Source organism: Triturus cristatus, chromosome 4_1, assembly GCF_964204655.1.
Source record: "Triturus cristatus chromosome 4_1, aTriCri1.1, whole genome shotgun sequence".
Taxonomy (NCBI): Eukaryota; Metazoa; Chordata; class Amphibia; order Caudata; family Salamandridae; genus Triturus; species Triturus cristatus.
The window spans coordinates 982,560,463-982,575,388 of NC_140585.1; the positions used below are offsets into that span (position 1 = coordinate 982,560,463).

Sequence of the window (14,926 nt, forward strand, 5' to 3'; positions counted from 1 at the left end):
ATGTAGTGAAAGGCCCCAATAAATCAATAGCCAATTTCTGGCATTGTCCATCTGGTAATTGTACAGTTTGTAAAGGCAACACCACAGGTTTAACCACCTAAACGCATGACCTACACACACTCCACTCCCTTAACCCATTGATCTACCATACCACCCAGACCTGGCCGCCAAAAACCCTCTTGATTTTTCTTCTTGTGCTCGATGTCCCAACTTGATAACAGTCTCTCATAACCCAATAGGAGGTACAATTTAATCTTCTCTCAAAATAATATCACTGCACAGATAATTCCTCCTTCACTTCTCAGAATGTACTACACTGATCTTGTAATTGACACTCCAATGGCCATCCTTTTAAGAAATGTAATTTTTTATGGCCAACAGTACTAGATCTTTTTTCATCTCCTGCATCCATTTCACCTCGGACAACTTCAGAACATTTTCCACCTCTATATCCCTGCCACACATTACATCTTCATAAGTGAATGCTACATCACATCCACTCTCATCCATCTCATAACCACTGCATGTTTCCATTGGTAAACATGACAACCCATCAGTAACACAATTATCCTTGCCTGGAACATATACAATATCGTGATGGTACAGCTGCAATTTTGAAGCTATGCGTGATAACGGTGGCGTGGGTTTATTTTTTCACCTCCTGGTTTCAGAATGTTTACCAAAGGCTTTTGGTCAGTACAAATTGTTTATTCTCTCTACCACATATACATCATGAAACATTCCACAGCCTGTGTGGCAGCCAATAACTTTTTTCTATTACGGAGGAATTCCTTTGCGCTTGTATCAAAATACGGGATGCATATGCAACCACCCACTCATTCTTTGTGATAGCACTGAACCTACACTGTATCCACTGGCTTTCACTCATATTATGCAATCCGCCCCATCAGAAATGATTACAAACATGGTGTACAGATTACCTCATTCTTGATTGCATTAAACGCCTCATTTTGCTTCCAACCCCAACAAAAAGCCACATTTTTCTTTAACAATCACCGTATACTTCTCCACAAATCAAGAATAAAATTTAGTCAGCCATAGATAGGACATTGTTTATTTCTTACATTTGGGTTCTGGAGCACTGACAATGGCTTCGTCATGGCTGACTTTAGGACGTATACCTTTCTCTGATATAACATGCCCCAGGTATTCCACCTGCTGTTTCCCAAATTCACATTTCTCTTTTACAATTGGACCATTTTGCATAAGGGCATATAACACTTTTCTCAAGTTCCCATCATGTTCATCTTTGTCCTTCCCAAATATCAAGAAGTCACCCAGAAATACCTTTGCTTCCGCAATCTCTCTTAGGATCCTAGACATAGCTCTCTGAAAGACCGCAGAAACACCTGACAAACCAAATGGCATTCTCTTTTACCGAAACATTCCCTTGCTGTTATGAATGCTCTGCAATGCCTTGAGCCATAATCTAACTGAATTTGGTGATATGAGCTGGCCAAATCAATTGTTGTAAATACTAAAGTCTCTCCAATGGATGACACTAATTACAACAGATTGGCTAATGGAAATGCACCCCCTTAAATGGCCTCACTAAGACATCTTAGGTCCACACACAGTCTTAAATCCACACTGGTTTTCAGTGAAATAACAACCAGCGATACCCAGTCTGAGCTCTCGATAGGTTCAACAATATCTTTCTGGCATAAATCACACAGAATGCCCTTCAATTTCATTGTATAATTTCAGGGCTCATTTCTCAATTTCTGCCTCACAGATATATCATTCTCACATAACATGATTTTATGCTCAAAACATTTAATTTTGCCTAACTGGTTCCCAAACACACCAGAAAATTCTTCTTTCAACTTTGCATACTTCATGTTACTCGTATTGGACACATTTTGTCCATCACTCACGGAATACGCAGGTGGGTCCACTTTGATATCAAACTCCGAGATGTGAGGCCAACCCAGGATCATAGCACCTTTCTCAGCCACAAACACTTCTCTGGAACATTTCCTTGTGCCAAATTCCAACGCAGTTTTCATTACCCCCACCATTGTAACAGTTGTATGCTAGCCACATTCCTCAAAGAATTCACTTTAAATAATTAACAACTAAAATACTAACATGAGTGAAATAAAGATTTCCTGGAAAAAACTTTGTACAAATGTCTGAGAATCTAGTTCAACATTTAACAGTAAGCATTACAACACTTCCTAAATAAAAGTTCTGAACAGCAAAATGTGACAATTGCAAAACGACACAGCACATTCCTAAACATTTCCAAATTGATATTAGACGTGAACAAGAAAGGCTGCTCCCAGTACTGTAGATAAAATGTTATTAATTGGACGGTGTGCTGATCACTGGAACAGCACAAACCCTCAAGTCTTAAGAGAACAAGGATCTGATCACCAGAACAGCAAATTAAGTGTTAAATAACAACGGTGTGCTGATCTCGGGAAGAGCACTGACTACAAGTTGAGGAGATTTACAATCAAGTATTGTGAGTACGGTGTGCTGATCACCGGCACAGCACTGCTATCGATATGACTCGCCACAACCAGTACTGCTATCAATATGACTTGCACTGCAGCGTTTTCCCTTAATTTCCGGTAGAAAAAAATACCTGCAGCAATGATTCACTTTCAAATCGCTGCTGGCCCTTGCACATTCTCTACACCGACCCACACCATCTAGTACAGCGCTACTAGCGGAACCTTGTCTTCCGCAGCAGCCAATATTTAAGTGGGGACCAGTAACTGCAAATAGTCAGAATCAACAATGACCACCACTTATACAGAGCCCACTCGTGATCCCATCCTCATTGCAATTGTTAAGAAGAGACAAACAACGGGTGTGTAGAGGTCAACTATTTACCATAAGTTACTTCAAGCGGTCAAGAGCTGTGCCAGCTAGCTCCCTGAATAACCACTGCTCCTGGCCAACTGTTGTCCAGAATCGCCCCTCCCCCCCAACATTCTCATTCCAAACCCACATTCTACCCCACAGCACCATTCCATTCCTATATTCTAACAGCTTCCTTTCAAGTTTAAAATGAATGACTCGCATGACTCTAGAATCAGGGAAGCCCAACTAAAATTCAGGTAATTACAAAATACTCCAAAACTGGTACTGGACATGGTTTAAACTGACAACTCAAATGGATCTCCTCCTTCCTGACTGAAAGGACCCAGTCAGTCAGCCTGGCATCGTATACCTCAGACACCCATGACCTCATCTGAGGAGTTCCACAAGGAACCTTCCTGAGCCCAACCCTCTTCAAGGCATACATTATCTCCTCCAGCCAGCATCCTCCGCTTTCACAATATCAACGCCCACTCCTACACCAATGACATGCAACTCACTCACTCCCTCACAGACAAGATGCCCAGTACCCGGATCAAGTTCAATGCCTGCATGACTGAAATCGCCCACTAGATGAAGATCAACTGTCTAAAGCTGAACACAGACAAGACCAAAATCATGATTGTCAGGAACAGGACATCAATGTGGGACTCTGTCTGGTGGCCAACAGAGGTAGGACCTGCACCCACCATCACCTCTACCCACGCCAAGAACCGCAGGATCATAATCACCAGCAAACCTCAACATGACCGCCAAAGTCAATGACATCACCGCTTCATGCTTTCATACCCTAAAGATGCTGAAGAAGCTTTTCAAATGGCTCCCAATCAGCACCTAGAAAATCGTCTCACACACCCTGGTCACAAGAAAGCTGGGCTATGGGAACAACATCTAGCCCGGGATCAACAAAAAATACTCACCAAAAGCCTGCAGACGATTCAGAACTCTGGGCCCAGAATCACTCTCAACCTCCCTCGTCGCACTTAGATCACACCCCACCAGGAAGAAGCTCCACTGGCTGTCCATGCACAAACGAGCACAATTCAAACTCCTCACCCAAACATTCAAAGCACTACATAACACTGGCCCAGCATACTTAAACAATCGCATCTGATTTCACAGACCTTCCTGACTCCTCCACTCGTTCTGATTGCTACTGGAACAAATCCCACGCAAACGGAAAACCAGTTTTGGGAGTAGAGTCTTCTCCTACTTCGCTCCTAAAGCATGGACGACCTGACTTTATACATAAGAGCCTCCTCCTCACTTCTTGATTTTCGCGAGAAGCTGAAAATCTAGATTTTTGAATAGTCCCACTAGGCTGTAAGAATGCCTAGAATCAACCCTGCTCAATGAGAGGATACCCTCCTGGATGATAGTGCGCCCTACAACTCTGAATAACATAACCAAAGTCAAAGTGACTTTGGGTTTCCACTGCTATAGATGTACACAACCTGGCCGTGATCTGATTCACATCTCATAGCCCTGCCCACATCTAGACTTTACTGGAAAATGATATGGGAAACATTAGCAAGCTCCACGCCACATTATCTCACACCCTCTAGCACACTTGGCACTACCTCATGATACCTCAGATATGACCAATATATTTTCTGTCACTTCTGTCAATGGCTAACAGTCGCACTCACCACAGCAAAGTTATGCATAGGGAGAACCTGGAGTTCAGCCAATGTGCCTACACTTGTAGAATAGCCAACATGTAAAGAAAATGGGCTCATAAGAACACATAGATGTTACAAGACCAGAGGGCCATACTCCTGACTATACTGACACTCTTAGAATTGCAGCTGCAATGTAGCTCAGCATGACATAAAAAAAACTGCCTAACCTGCAAGCAGCATTTGTTTGTGTTCTGTATGTCTATCTGATGGTCTTCCAGGGCAAATGGAATGCAGGGATCTAAGCAGTGAGGCCCCATAATACATGGATGGAGAAAGGTACATGCAACTCTGCAAATAGGCTAGCTGCACATAGTTTCTAAACAGCTACAGGCAGGGCAAGCTGGCAGAGTTGAGGTAGATTAAGGCACCATTAGGCTGAATTTGGGAAGTAAACTCCACCCACTTTTTATGCTTTATTTACTGTTGGTTGGTTGTTGCGAGAAGCTAAAGAGGAGACCGGAAGAGGATGCACACATTTAGTTCTTAATTCCGGGAGTTCTGCGCATATGCAGTATACGAGTCTGCCATGTTTCATATACAGACTGCAGGTTCATACTGCAAACTTCACTTGGATAATCATTACTGAAAGTATTTTATGCAGTGAGTGCTTCCTGCCCTTGCTTCCTCCTGGTTTGTGTTGCTTTTGGCCTGGAGGTAATTTACAATCATTATTGGTCTCATTCTCGTCTCCCAGACAGGCTGGCCAATGACAAAACTGAATGGGCAGGAATGGCGGGGATTTCAACCATCTGTGGCGCAAGTGGGCTAACATTACGCCTAGACCGACTGAACGAGCTAATTTTTTTTGATTGCAATAAGAAGCACACTAGGTTATATTTAGCTATATATAAACCGCAAGGAACAGCAGAAGTAAATATAAAATTCACTTTAAAAAAAATCTGAAATTGCATTCAGAAACAGTGCTGTTAGATCATGAAAACGCTGTGCACACATGAAATTTACCAGTTATGTGAACCATACATTTTAAACCCAGCCACCATGAAATCCATATATAGCCCACCAAATGCTTGTTCTTGTATGGTGAAAAGACAAGAGAGTCTAGTGATCTGTGATTCTGATCCAAAATTCACAATAACTGACTCACCGCCATGCCCTGGTACCATATTTTCCACCTCAACAACATTAAAGTATATGGTGATTCTTTTTGGTTTCAGGTTTGTAAGCGGGACTACATCAAACCAACCATCAAGTTACTCCATTGGCTCTTCACATATGCTAGAATTAAATGAAAGTGCAACGGCCGGCTCAGCTACCAAAGCTGACGCCTCACTATGGTCCAACCGAAGACCTTTACTCAACCAGTGTCTGCCCATCTGATTTACAAATTATACCTCAAAAGAATGAAATACAGAAGCAGATCATTTGCAGTACAAGGGCAGATACTCTGGAACCCTTAAGCTAAGATCTCAACAAAACTACAAGTGGTTCTGGGAACTTTTAAAACTGAACTGTAATCCAGATCAGGCACATGGTGGTTCTGGGTACTTTTAAGACTGAACTGTAATCCAGATCAGGTACATGGTTCACTAGCCTCCAAGACAGGATCCTAAATTTCCCTTCCATATATTAGACTGTATTTATCATCCTATCAGCGCACTAAAATAACCAAAAGGAGTTATGCAGTTCTCGGTAAAGGTCTTTAACAAACATCTCCAGAACCATGTGCATAGACTGATCGTTCACACCATTTGTTAATCCGGGTGAACAGGTTAAAGAAGCGAGACCCCACAATTACTGTTCTACCCCTTTGGATTTGGAGTATGGGAATATGGTTCCAGACAAATCATAGAGGGTATGGGGGAAGTGCAGGCTCAAACAGATATGGTCTTTAAAATGATACAAGCATTTCTTGGACCTTCAGCTTTATCACAGCTAGCTACATGATCACTTCCATAAGTCATTCTTAACATTGGCCTACGACAAGAGTACCCTGCTTCTGTCCCTTTGTTCAAGCTACTGCCCCACTTCAGTAGGAAATCCATCAACGTTTCTTCTCTTCACAGTATACCAACAAGGTTTGTCTGTGTTCTAGGCTTGTTTTCTGTCTCAGATAAAATAGCAAATTCCAATGGCCTGGTGCGATGTCTCTCTCTGCTGGTGCTACAGAACTTCTCACTAAGTCCAAGCAATACAAGGAAATGGCTCTGGGGAAGAGTTCAACGAGTCACTGATAGAAAGAAGAGGACAATCAAAACGTGTGCCATGCATGAAATGAATATCTGAATTCCAGACCTCTGCCCCTTGGATTCTAGGAGAAACAATACACTTTCTGAGCAGGGTCTCACCCAACTCCATCAAGCTACCAGAGAAGGACAAAGATTAAGGCCACAGGGGTTGTGTTTGAGAGGACAGTATAGACATGCCAAGCAGGCGAAAGCCACCAGTATGTAGACTGTGGTTTCGAACAAGCCACTAAACAGATTTTGGTCACTTCTTTGTTCCCTAGCAGTGCTCTGGGCTGGTAAGATATGCAGGGGCATCATATTCAAAGAGGCAACAACACAGAGGAGTCTCCAGCTTATGCCACAAGACAGCAAACCCGCTTTCATGGACAGCAAAAATATATATATACTTTGATATAAAAGCCCTATCAAATTTTCATACAAGCTACTTTTTCCTTTCAAAGTTTAAAGAATTAATTGCTATGTATCCTTCTAACAGATCTCTGTGCATTTCATAGACCAAACAATGATAGAACATTGGAATAATGATATACCAATATTCAAGTCAGTTTCACCAACAACTTAATAGCAAAATAGGTAATTCTACAATTCCACATAATCTAAGTTAGGATTCTCATTTACTTATTACAAGACTATCATATCAGGACAGAGGAGAGGAGCTCTTCCCTACCGTCACTATCTGTTTGTCTGTCTTATAGAAAATCTTATACAGGGCAACTGGAATCATGTAATTGTGTGGCTGTGGCATTTTTTACACAATTATGGGTTTGCCGCATTGGTCACAATCTATCATCAGATGCATAATCTGCACATTTTAACAGAAAAAATTGTTTCTAGCCCAAACAGACAAAAGTTTAAAAAAACGCAGTGGTGTGTGTTGCCGCGTAGTGGAAAGCCATTTGAAAAGGTTGGCTGGTCACCTTTCTGTTGCTTATTGTTTTATTTAGGTGTTAAGCCAGTACTAATGAGGTGTGCCCTACGCCCAGACAGGGCTAACAAGAGTAAAAATGAAAAAACAATAAAGTAATACTATCACAAACTGTGCCTTATAATTTGCCTTTTTTGTCGCCATTCCAGAGTCCCTGATCTGTATCACACACATGATGTGTCCGATTGTATATATATATATATAGCATTTTAAATACTAAAATCTAGGGTTTATTTAAAATCTTATGAATTGTGTTTTAGAAAAGAAAGCAGAGTTTCATCCCTATGAGCTACCATTAATTATTCTTTTCGGGGTCGGGCCGACTGGGAGATGTCATCTAATGACAAAGTTGAAGATTTTGGCACAAAAAGACCAGCGTTGCAATGCCAGCACACCAACTAGAACAAACTATGTGACCCCTTTATAAGTTACTGCATTTCCCTTGGTCTCATTCCACTTTCTAGTGTTGACAAGACAAGGAAGTACTTTCATTTATATTCAGGTAATGGAAAATTTGCAACTCCACTCAAACATGAGGGTGTGAAACGTAGTCACAATAGTCACCAAAGCGTCCAAATTTAGAGCCTTCAATAAATCACACGTACCTATACGGGGAGGGTGATTTAATTTAACCGGCTTCTACACAAACATCTGAATTCACTTCATGCAGTCGAGACGATCTGATTAATAACCACATCGCCAATTGGACATCGGGAATAAAAAGGTTTATTAAGTTCATGGAAGAGTATTACCTTTGGAACACGGTCCTCAGGTGGCAAAAGTACGTGCTTTCATATGTGAAATTACTACAGTATAAAAAAGTGTTGCATCTTTTTCCTACTGATATTTTTTTAGACATTTGCTGTATAAAGTTGCAAACTTTTTATATGTAAAATGGGTCAGCTCTAGTAAAAACGGTATGGATTTTAGGGGCTGTTAATTTGCACATGGTAGCTAAAAAGATAGGAGGATTCTTGTGCATTCCTGGGTAAAAAATAAATCCAAAGAAATTGGTGGGCTAGCACGGTTTACTGACTATTGACAACGCAGATTTCTTAAAAAATATGGATAGTTTTAAATCGCATCTCTGAGACTAGTCGATCACGGTGCGTTCTGTAATGCCACCACGACAAAGTATAACTGCAAAAATAGTGGCTTTTGCTTTACACCCGAAAATTGAATACTTTGACTGCTAACCTACACAGGAAAGGCTGCATTAATACATTTACGGACTCTTAGTTTTCAGTGTATTAATTATTTAGACACTGAAAAACATATATCTATCTCTACCTACGTGTGAGCAAACAATCTACCATGGCACTTAGTGAGTTTTGCACTATGGTACACCCATGGAAACATATACACACCCGATTTCAGGGGGTTGTTTCTTGCACTCATTCCCTTGCAGTATCGGAAGCTAGGGCCGTACACGGGTCGGGGTCGTTGTAGCTACTCGAATGACCTGGGCCGCACCAGTAATTTTGTAAACATGGCTCCCGTGGGTGGCTGCAGGGTGCCGCGGGTCTCCGAGCGGGAGAGAGCCTGGGACCGGGCGGAGGACTGAACAACTGTAGGGAGGTAAGCACATGACGCGAACTTGAGGAAGGTACAGCCCGGGTGGTGCACCAGAAGATCTAGCGCGGTTGAGTTCAACCAAGCCAAAGCCCGCCCACGTTACCTTACTCACCAGCTTGGGTCCCATTCGTAGAAATTACGGCTGGCTTCGGACCTGGGCTCCGAGCCCCTCTGACAGATTCACTGGGCCAGAAGTTAGTGGAATTCGGAGTCGCTCAGTAACAAACTCAACATCTCGGCACTCAGAGTCCATAAAACCCGCCCACTGGTGAAAGACGGACGCGTGCAGCAGCTAGATACTATGCCGGGGGCAGATACATTCTCACACCCAATGAACGGCGAGCTTACGTTCTCTCGCCGAATCCTAGCTCACAGTTCTGCTTCCGAGCCCTGACAGCCAATCAAATAATTAGCAAGAGCTCCCACAGCTACTCTGCTACAATGATGGGTACTCGAAGGCCAAACAGCAAATGAACACATGAGCTGACCTCCCTCAGCCAATCGTAAGACAAGGATTCCAATAAACAATTGTACGTCACCAGAGTTTCCCAACTCTAAATAGTTCACTGTTGCACCTCTTTGATTGGCTGAGAGTCCTGGTGTAGTTTTGATCCCGTTTGTCATCACTGTCGTAATCACGGGACAAAGGAGGACTGTTTAAATTTATTTGTGATTTTATATTGCCTGGCCTGGAGGCATTCGAGTGAATTACAAGCGAACAGTTACCAAAAGCGCACAAAAGGTTTAAATTAGTGATTACAAACAAACTCGCATCGAGAGTAGGTAGGAGAAAAGCAGAAGTGCTATTCCAAACCAATCAGCGCAGGAGTACAATTGAGATACAGTTTAGAACCAGGATTGGCAAAGCCAATAGGCGTTGCCTATACAAGAGCTATTGGCTTTGCCTGTGTTTTTGTCATGTTTTACCCCAGCGTGGTTGCTGTACACAGCATCGCTAAAAGTTAATGACGAAGAGGAGAGTGGTGTGGTGTATCTTGGAGTGGAATGGTGAAGAGTGGAGTGCCATAGAATGTTGTGTATTGTGGCATTGAGCGGAGTTGCGTAGAGTGGCATACAGTATAGTAGTGTAGAGTGGGTAGACTGGCGTAGAGTGCATTGGCATAGAGTGTTGCAGAGCATAGTGGCGTAGAGTGCAGCAGCATAGAATTCAGCGGTGTACAATGCAGCATCGTAGAATGCAGTGGCGTAGATTAGAGTGTTGCATAGTAAAGTGCAGTGGCATAGAGTGGAGTCGTGTAGAGTAGAGTGGCATAAAATGCAGTGGCGTACAGTGGTGCAGAGTATAGTGCCATAGAGTGCAATAGCATAGAGTAGAATTGAATGGCGTAGAGTTCATTGGCATAGAATGCAGTAGTGCAGAGTAAGGTTGCAGTGTTGCAGAGTAGGGTGTCAAAGAGTGCATTGGCGTAAAGAGAAGTGGTGCAGCATAGAGTACAGTGGCATTGAGTGAAGTGGTGCAGAGTGCAGTTGCATAGAGTGGAGTTCTGCAGAATGCAGTTGCTTAGAGTGGAGTGGCATAGAGTGCATAGGCATAGAATGCAGTGGTGCAGTGTAGAGTGGCGTAGAGTGCAGTGTTGTAGAGTAGAGCATCGCATAGTGCAGTGGTGTAGAGTACAGTGGTGTAGAGTGCAGTAGTGCAGAGTAGAGTGCATTGCCATCGAGTAGAGCGCAGTGGTGTAGAGTGCATTTGTGTAGAGTGTTGCAGAGTATAGTGGTGTAGAATACAGTAACGTAGAGTGCAGCAGCATAGAATTCAGCGGCGTACAATTCAGCATCGAAGAATGCACTGGCGTAGATTAGAGTGGTGCAGAGCAGAGTGCAGTGGTGTTGGTGTAGAGTGGAGTAGAGTACAGAAGCATAGAGTGCAGTGGCATAGAGTTGTTCAGAGTAGACAGGCGTAGAGTGGTGTAGATTATTGTATTGTAATTGCTTTTATATAGCGCGTAATACCCCTGACGAGGCGTTGAAGCGCTTTTTCAGCAAGTAGCACGCTACTCTGGAACCCATAAAGGATTAGTGGTGAATTAGTATAGTGAAAATATGAAAGTAATTTTGAGTGGTGGATATGTTTGTCAGTTATTTGGATTGAGAAGGCTAGTGGAGGGATAGAGAAGGGAAAAGGTTTGCATTTGTATAGCGCGTGCAACCCCATATGAGGTGTTGATGTGCTTTGTCGGCAAGTAGCACGCTACTCCGGTACCCATAAAGGATTAGTGGTGAATTATTATAGTGAAATATGAAATTAATTTGAGTGGTGGACGTTAGTCTGTTATTTGGATTGAAAAGGATAGTGGAGGGAAGAAGGAAATAATTTAGATTTCTTTTGTTTTGGAGTTCATACCAGTAGGAGGAGGCTTGGGATGAGTAAAAGGGAGGTGGATTATAGTGGCATAGAATGGAGTGCTGCTGAGTGCAGTGGCATAAAGTAAAGTTATGCAGAGTAGAGTGATATAGAAAGCAGTGGTACAGAGTAGAGTGGTGTAGAGTTCAGTGGCAGAGAGTGCAGTGTAGAGTGTCAGAGTGCAGTGGTGAAGAGTGTAGCGGCACAGAGTATAGTGACCTTTAGAGCATTGATGCAGAGTAGAATGTAGTGATCTAGAGTGCAGTGTCATAGGATTCAGCGGCATGCAATGCAGCGTGGAAGAATGCACTGACATAGATTAGAGTTGTGAATTTCAGAGTACAGTGGTGTAGAGAGCAGTGGTGTAGATGAGTGGTGTAGAGTAGAGTGGCATAAAATGCAGTGGCATAGAGTTGTGCAGAGTAGAGTGGTGCAAAGTAGAGTATAATGGCATAGAGTGCAGTGGCGTAGAGTGGAGTGCGACAGAGTGCAGTGATGCAGAGTAGAGTGCCACCGAGTGCATTGGCATATAATGCAGTAGTGCAGATTAAAGTGGCATAGTGTTCAGTGTTGTAGAGTGGAGTGTCGTAGAGTGCAGCGGTGAGGAGTGCAGCGGCATGGAGGATAGCGTCTTATAGAGCAGTGGCACGTAATAGAGTACAGTGATGTAGAGTGCTGTGGTTTAGAATAGAGTGGCGTAGAGTGCAGTGGCATAGGGTGGAGTGTTGTAGAGTGCAGTGGCATAGAGTAGATTGTTTCACAGTAGATTCAAGTGGAGTAGGGCAGGAGAGAGTGCAGTTGCGCAGAGTAGAGTGGCGTTGAGTAAAGTGGTGTTGAGTGCAGTGGTGCAGAGTAGATTTGAGTGGCGTACAGTGGATTGGCATAGAGTACAGGGGCGTAGAGTAGAGTGGTACAGAATAGAGTGCATTAGCATAGAGTGTATTGGCATAGAGAGCAGTGGTATATAGTGCAGTGTTGCAGAGTGGAGTTGTGCGCAGTAGAGTTGAGTGAACTAGACTGGAGTAGTGTAGAGTGCATTGGCATAGAGTAGAGAGGAGCAGAGAGCTGGAGAGTTGAAGCGGGATAGAGTGCAGTGGTGTAGAGTAGAGTGGCGCAGAGTGCAATGGTGTGGAATGGTGCAAAGTAGAGTACAGTGGCGTGTAGTAGAGTGATGCAGAATAGAGTGCCATAGGGTAGAGTAGAGTGTTGAAGAGTGGAGTATGTATGGTGTGGTAGCTCACTGTCATTACAGACATCACATTTTCAATTGAAATGGCCATTACATTTGCACATACATACAATTTTACTAATACAACTACACAAACAATAAGTTTTGTAAATGGCATCGCATAATGTATTGCAAACCTGCAGACTCAAACAGTGCCACTGTGTGTCACATGATTTCAGCTCCCTTCACTCGGTCACCCGGTGAGTAGCCAAAATCACTTGGTGGCAGGGAAAACAAGCTGAAAACCACTGTAAACAGTGGATTTCCATCTCTGCTTCGGAGGCAGTAAACAGCTGATGTCCTTTAAAAGGTGTGAAAACACCCCAGGACATCGACAACAGCCTTGATGACCCTTTGTTTTTTGTTTTCTTGGGAGGGGGTGGGTGCCTGGTGAGGTGCAAAGCACACCTAAGACAGCTCTGGGCCCCCAGCCCACCTCCTCCTCACACAGTGAAGTTATTTTGTAAGTTGGCAGGTATGGTATTGATTTTGTTTCATCATATTAAAGTATTTGTTTCAAACGCACAGAATAAACAAAAATGTGCTTCATTTGTGCTTTCCTAGTTCTGATATATGATGAAATACTTGCACAGTTCATTTAAATGTTGTTGTGTGCTAGAAAAATACATTTCATACCCCCAGTATCCAGCAAGATTGTCACATAAATCTTCTCACTTTGAAGTCAGAGAATCAAAAGAAAACACCAATCTCCCTTAGATGATAAAGCCTGACTTTTGACCTCTATCTTTGAATGCACAGCAAATGTGACAAGAGAAGAACAAACTTTATAGAGAGGAGCACTTGTGGAAGAATATAAGGTGAGGTAGAGTGAAAAGGCTGTGCTCCTCGGGAGGGACGAACTGAAGCTGGAGAGCCTAAAATAAATAAAGCCAGCAAGTAGAAGGCCAGAAAATGGTAGTTACAAACCACAATGCCATTGGTAAGCAACAGGCAGAGTGCATTCCCAGGAAAGCTTTCTGAATGTTCCCAAGGCTTCAACTCAAAGGAATATAACCCAAGTTTCTTTGAAAAAGAAGAGCTTTTAGATCTTTTTAATCTTCTTTGAAGGTAGCATGACATATGGTCGTACAGAGGGAGGGAGTTCCATACTCCTGTAGCGCTCCAGAAAATTACTGGTTCATGAATCATTCTTGTACGAAGGTTGGGGGTGTTAGGAGAAGGGATGGGGCATTTCTTGAACTCTGTTTTACACCCCAAATTTTAATTGTTTCAGCTAGGTACATAGGCAAAGAGGAGTGTAGTGCCTTGTGTGTGGAGTAGGCATTTTTAAACTGGGCTCTCACTTCAATTGGAGGGCTAGCAGGATAGGAGTAATGTGGTCAAATTTCTTGTGACCGGTAACAATTCAGGTTGCAGCATGAGAACTGCTCTGAGGGTATCTAAATTAATTTTGGGGATTTCTGAGAGGAGCCACATACCGTAGTCAAGTGTGGAAAAAATCAACGCCTGTACAATTGATTTCAGGTCCTGCTACGGGATGAGTTGCCTAATTCCTCAGAGCAGCCTTAGTTGGAACTATGCATTTGTAGAGTCGGGCAGTAGAACCCCAAACAGTGAACTGGAGGGCCACAACAGGAAGTGAAAGCCCTCAAGAAAGGAGTTGCAGTACGTAGAGGGCTGGGACAAAAAGAAGGTGATAGTAAATTTGAGGTATATTAAGCAACGTGGTGTGACATCGGGAAAAAGAAAAAAGATTGTATATCCATACCTGTCTGTGCCGTATCTTCAGTGCCTGGTCAGCCGACATCACAGGTGGCAACAAAGTCGGGCGTCCTGCTACAGACCCACATGCTGGAGGAACCACTGTGCCCTGGACCGCTATCTAAGTGGTAAGACAAACCCTCCCAGATCACCGTATTCCGTGCAAGCTGCAAAACATTGTCACCAGGTGAGCCAACTGGATCGAGAAATTTGATGATTTCATCAACGCACTGGAAAAATTAGACAAGACAAAGATAATCAAATACCTCAGCACTCTAGCAGGTGATGGGTTTAAAGAAGCCCTAAAAAAACATCCTGAAAGAAGACTTGGCCACATACTAGAAAGTCGAGGCCGCACTTACCTTGAAGTTC

The 14,926-nt window shown here is 43.1% G+C and overlaps 1 protein-coding gene across 2 annotated transcripts in view; it reads right to left on the reverse strand.

The window, feature by feature from the left end:
• FRS2 (fibroblast growth factor receptor substrate 2) overlaps window positions 1–9,545 on the reverse strand; it is a 316,662-nt gene extending 307,117 nt beyond the window's left edge. Inside the window, exon 1 of one of the 2 annotated variants that reach the window (XM_085653899.1) lies at window positions 9,355–9,545. The gene's annotated coding sequence lies outside the window, so the exon portion shown is untranslated. Of the gene's footprint in view, window positions 1–9,034; window positions 9,262–9,354 lie in introns of those variants that run through there. The other variant, XM_085653900.1, reaches the window with a different exon arrangement.
• Window positions 9,546–14,926: the final 5,381 nt, after the last annotated feature.